The sequence below is a fragment of the Otolemur garnettii genome, unplaced genomic scaffold (genome assembly GCF_000181295.1).
Source record: "Otolemur garnettii isolate 467f Iridium unplaced genomic scaffold, OtoGar3 scaffold00065, whole genome shotgun sequence".
Taxonomy (NCBI): domain Eukaryota; kingdom Metazoa; phylum Chordata; class Mammalia; order Primates; family Galagidae; genus Otolemur; species Otolemur garnettii.
In genome coordinates this window covers 7,900,082-7,905,571 of record NW_003852460.1, presented here as the reverse complement: position 1 = coordinate 7,905,571, position 5,490 = coordinate 7,900,082, and the positions used below count along the sequence as shown (strand labels likewise).

The 5,490-nt window shown below is 39.8% G+C and overlaps 1 protein-coding gene and 1 pseudogene across 5 annotated transcripts in view; one reads left to right on the top strand and one right to left on the bottom strand.

Annotated features, from left to right (window-relative positions):
* The window catches only part of MID1 (midline 1), a 365,744-nt gene that overhangs the window by 259,907 nt on the left and 100,347 nt on the right, over positions 1 to 5,490 (top strand). The window lies entirely within an intron of this gene.
* LOC105887298 lies at positions 1,565 to 3,259 on the bottom strand (annotated as a pseudogene).

Below are 5,490 nucleotides of genomic sequence, written 5' to 3'. Positions count from 1 at the left end.
GAAAACTGAATACTGTCAAAGATGTTGAGGTTTCATCTCATGGTCAGTATTTGATCTTTCAAAGCTGACAGTTACCTAACATACTTCAAATTGGATTAGAAGTATGTAGATTTTGTGTGTGAATGTCATTGTGATCACTTACATAGTAGGGAGTGTGTCATGTGGAGAATTATTATGTATTTGGTGCATGATAACTGCACCAAGAGTTCTATTACTTAATGAACTAGGATTGAATTGCATTAGAAATTCTTTTTGTAATCCAAAGTAAAAGTCAAATGTAATTACAATGATGGTTTCTAATGTGATCTGGTTGGAATATCTTTGAAATGGTCTGAGTTTGGAGTCAAATGGAGTGGAGTACTTCAGTTAGTCCTGCCACTCTAATGCCAATGCAATTCAATAAACATTTGTTGCTCCTAATCAACGTTCAGATGGGAAGTCATGAAAATTAGCACAAATAACCTTTGTCATTAGGAAGTTACTATGTAGTAAACTTGACTAGTGTATTTAATCTGTGGTCACTTTAAAATTTTACTTTTCATTGTAAACTTATGTAGTAATAAAAAAAAGTAGTTAGAGTAGTTCAAGTTCATTCAAGTTCACCCCTTTTATTCTTCACCTTTTTAATTAGACACTATTTTTCTTAGTGTGAGGGTTTACTCAATTAAAAAAACTTAGCTTTTAAAAATGAGGGTAAAATTTAAGAAAAGATCCATTAGTTGTTAACAGTTTGCATTCATTAAGATGACATAAATAGAATTTATCAAATATCGTTGTGACTAACATGTTATAGCAGTGCCTGAACATTATTAGCTCTGGTCTCTGATGTTGGGCCTTGTTGCCAAGACACATTAGTTACTAACCTACTGAATTCTCTTACCTATTTATTCATAAAATGTTTTCCAACAAATTTCTCATTCTTTGTTGGCTACCTATTAATAAATAATGCTTTACCCATAATTCAGCTTTGGACAAGATAATCTTTATTTGAAAATACAACATTCTATTCCTTTAAACGTGTCTACATACAGGAAAAGTATATGGATAATGATAAAATAGCAGGAAACAAAGCCAAAGTAGATCCAGAATATCAAGAGCAATCACAACAACCATGAGAGGGTGAGGGCAGTCTGAGGAGGACAGCTGTGTTAATTTTCCTTCATTCCTCTGCCTCTAATATTTCTGTTCTGGAAATTAACCAGCTCAGAAATGCCACATTATATACATGTTTACTTTTACCTAGCTAACCTAATGGTGAAGTCATTTATTTAATAACTAACAGTATCAGACAAAGGGTGTATATACATTAGGAGAACCACTTCCTCAAAGGGACTGGGAATTCTTTTAGGAATAGCATCATAAAACCTGGGGAGAACTATTTAAATCCAAGTACATATTCTTGTAAGAGGTTATCTTCAACTCAAAACCAAATTTTATTCCTTTCTACATACAGTTGGAGTCCCTCGGGGTCCTTGGCAGGGCAACTGGCAAAAGCCACCTCTTAATCCATAGGTCAAACCAAGGGCCGTGGTTCCCCTTCTTCTTTTAGTTCAGAGGCTCATGCTCACCCCAGGTTAGAGCTTGAAGACTTTTTTTCACTTTTTCTTCCCACCAAGCGTTTCTTGCTTCCAGATGGTGTGTGGGCCTCAGCGACCTCAGGGTGTCCCTGTAGGAACTGGGCCTGCCGGGCTTCTCTCAGTTTCCTTTCCAGTGTGGCTGTCTTGTACTTTTCCAAATTCAGCTGCTGCCGGAGCTCATCAGCTTTCCCTAGGGAGGGCCGTAGAACTCGATTTCTGGCCAGGGCTGCTGCGGAAGGTCTCTCTCCTGGATTAGGGTGGATCATACTCTTGAGGAGACTGTCAAAGTCTTCTGAGAGCTCCTGAGGAATAGCAGAAAAGTTACCCTCTCGGATACAGTGCCATGCAGCACCACTGGCAGGTGATGACTCTGCTCCAGCAGCCACTGCAATTGTTAATCCCAAGGCAAATATGTCTGCTTTGGGAAGCTGCTGATAATCCTTTTGTACAATCTCATTAGCCAGGAAGCGACTGTCTCCTTCTTCTACTTTGGGTTTGCTTATTGATGTCACGTGACCCAGGTTACCAATTTTATATATCACACTGGCAGAGAGAAACCAATCAGCTTCATTTTCAACTTCGTCTAAGACTCCAAGGGAATCACTTTGCATCCTGTGGCAAATGAAGATGTTACTGGGTTTGATGTCCATGTGCACCATGCCAGCACTGTGGATATACTTAAGTCCAAAGGAAATCTGTAGAAGGATATCCTTGAGTTTTGGCTCTTGGAAATGATTACCAGACTTAGTGTTTTCAGCTATAGCAGCTTGTAAGCTGCCACCATTGCAGTATTCATTCTGAATGATCATGTGATCATTTTCTGCCCACGAGGAGTAGTAGCGCACCACGTGGGGGTGATGCCCAAGAACTGCATGAGCATAAACTTCATGCAAAGCCAAAGTCTCATTTGATAACTCTGTGAAAGATTTCATAGAGCGCTTTACTGCATAAACACATCCATCCAGCCTCTTAATGCACTTGTAGACTATACCAAATTCTCCAACCCCAATTTTTTCTACCTCCAAGAATTCTTTTTGATAGCGGGAAGCCATGTTGGTTTCTCGGAGAACACATCTCTTGGGAGACGGCCCTTCGCCTTCCTCTGGACCAGCTTCCTCAAGATCTCCTTGGATTTTCCTCTTGCCACTGGATTGAAGGAATAACTTTCTATCGGACTCTGGGGTGAAGGGATTAATATTGACCAGAGCCAATGAAGCCATCTCATCCCCGAAGGGAACAGGTGTGAGTGTCACATGCTTAGAGCTCTTGGGTGGACGCTTCTTTACGGGAGAAAGCAACAACAGGCTTGAAGTGCTTTCAGGAGTAGAAGGGCGGTCACTGTGAAGCAGCATGTTCCTTTTCTTTGGTCGGGTTGGTGTCTGAGGACATTTGAGAGGTGGCAACGCTACAGTCTTCAGAACCTGATCTGGACTTTTGTTTTTTTCCTCAGATATATCAAGTTCGTTTTCCTCAGATATGTGGAGTTCATGTATCTTTTTAAGGGGAGTACTGGGCGGTGAGAGCTTTGACTCTAAGTCCTGACCTTTACGCTTCTTTGGGGTTTGGTTCAGGGCTTGCCTGCTTTCTTGTGCTGTCTTCTGCCCTTTGCTCTCAGGTTCTTCCTCACTAGAGGAAAAGTTTAATTTCTGCCTCAGTTCTTTTGTATCATATTTGTCACCCATCTTGGCCAAAGAGCTTTCAGCACAGGCAAGATGTTCTATCCGAAGGAAGCACTATGAGAATCTGCAGCAGAAAGACAGAAAAATTTAACCTCGCAAGCCTCACAGCCCCAGCCTGGCTTTCCTTCTGTCAACTAACTCTAGACGCTATTTTTGATGTTAATTAGGTCTTAAGTTCCCCACTCCAGCCATCATCATGACTCTCAAATTTCTTACAACTGGCAGAACGTGGTAAGTAAAGAACTATAACATTTTTTTAAAGGTCCCAAGCATTTATCTTAACAGTACAAACTACCCTATAGAGACATTGTATACACTAGTAGCAATGAGCAAGTGTTTATTTTTATAACTGTTTTGGAAAACCAGATGATTGCCAAAGACAGCATACACATGGTCAATTTGAATTCATTCCAGCCTTTAAAAAAAATCTGCAGAACACATTAATAGTTGTGATATATAGCTGAGGCGATTTTGTTTTGTTTTTAACATTGCTTACAGCTGTGTAGTGTTCAACCTCAAACTCTTGGGCTTGAGCAATCATCTTGGCTCAGGCTCCCAAGTAGCTGGGACTACAGGTGCCCACCACTATGTCTGGCATATTTTTCTATTTTGAGTAGTGACAGGGTCTTGCTCTTGCTCAGGCTGGTCTCTAACTCCTGAGCTCAAGCAATCCATCCACCTCAGCCTCCCAGAGTGCAACAATTACAGGCATGAGCCACCACTCCTGGCCTTAAAATTCTATAAAGGATTTAATTGATATGATTGAGGTTTGTTAACAATTTTAAATGGCCATGGATATTGCCAAATTCCATTGTGTGATATCCATAGTAGGTAAAATGGCTGCCAGCGTCCTAGAAAATACAGTGGAAATAACTGGCAACAGAGATTTCCAAAGTACTTCTCCTTTAAAGTCCCTACACTCCCATCCACCCTCTTTCTGACACTTAGTTCTACATGTGCTCAGTAAATTCACCCGAGATTTTTGTATTTTGATTTGAACTCATTTTTGCAATTTCCTTTTACATTCCTAGAGAGCTGCTTAAAATGGACACTAAATTACAATTCCAGGCTTTATGTGTTTAAGAAATACTTTGCTCTACTACAAAATGCAAATAATTAAAAACTACTTTAGAGTCCTCATTTAGAAACCCTATTTGTACTTTAGTGCTAGAAGAAAATGCTTGTCGGTCAGCAACTTATACTTTGTATTTTTCAGTCTTGATATGTGCAATTGGTTACGAACAGGGTATTTCCTTCAGACACAAGTTTTAAAGTTAGTGATTTCAGATAGTGCTGTGAATGATGGGGGCAGGCTTATTACCAGTACCTGAACTTGGTGTTTTCTATTTGTGTGCAGCCCCCAAACAAGGGTGTGCTAATTTCATCTGCCACTATGTAACAGCATCGTTCCAGGCAAAGAGTAGAAGACATAGATATCCCTGGGACTGAGGCTTTTCTTTTCAGCTCATGTACAAGAGGGAATTGGGCTCTCTGGCAGAGGAGACAGATAGGCTTATTACTTGGTACCTTCCATAAAATATCAGAATGCCACGTAACTGAAGAGAACTGGGAAACTTACCACTTTCAGGCAACACTAGTACAGCTGTGGAATCTGAGAACACTGTACTATCTAAATTCATTTTCAGGATTTGGAATTAAAGTACCAAATTATTTTCCCAAACTCTAGAGGAACCCTCATCTACCTACCCACCTGTCCACTCACCATTTCTTTAGCAAACATTTGTTGTGACTATTATTTAGCAAGCATAGTGTTAGCTGCTTTGAATCCAATGGGGAAAAAAGACAGACATGGGTTCTGTCCTAATGATGCTTTCCTTCTGAGGGAATTCACAAATTTTTATAAAAAGGGGCAAGGGGCATCTTAGTATATGTTGCTAGAGACCATTGGCCCTAGTTGATTTAATGTTAACCAAATTAACTATTTGAGTAAGATCCTCATTACCCACAGTGTACATCAACTTAGGTAGAACCATCTAAACTGAAATATTAGACCTTTGTGATCTGTAACTCCACAGGTGATATACTGGATCACAGATGATCAAAGACAGACCGACTTTCCCACTTTAAAGCAATACCCCTGACTCTATAATTGAGCTAGTTTAGTTGTGAACATATTTCTATGAACCTCAGAATCTTCTGCAGGCAACAGCTCAAATTTTTTGTGTGGAATATTAACATCCCAGGAAACAGAACTCTTTTTTTTTTTTTTTTTT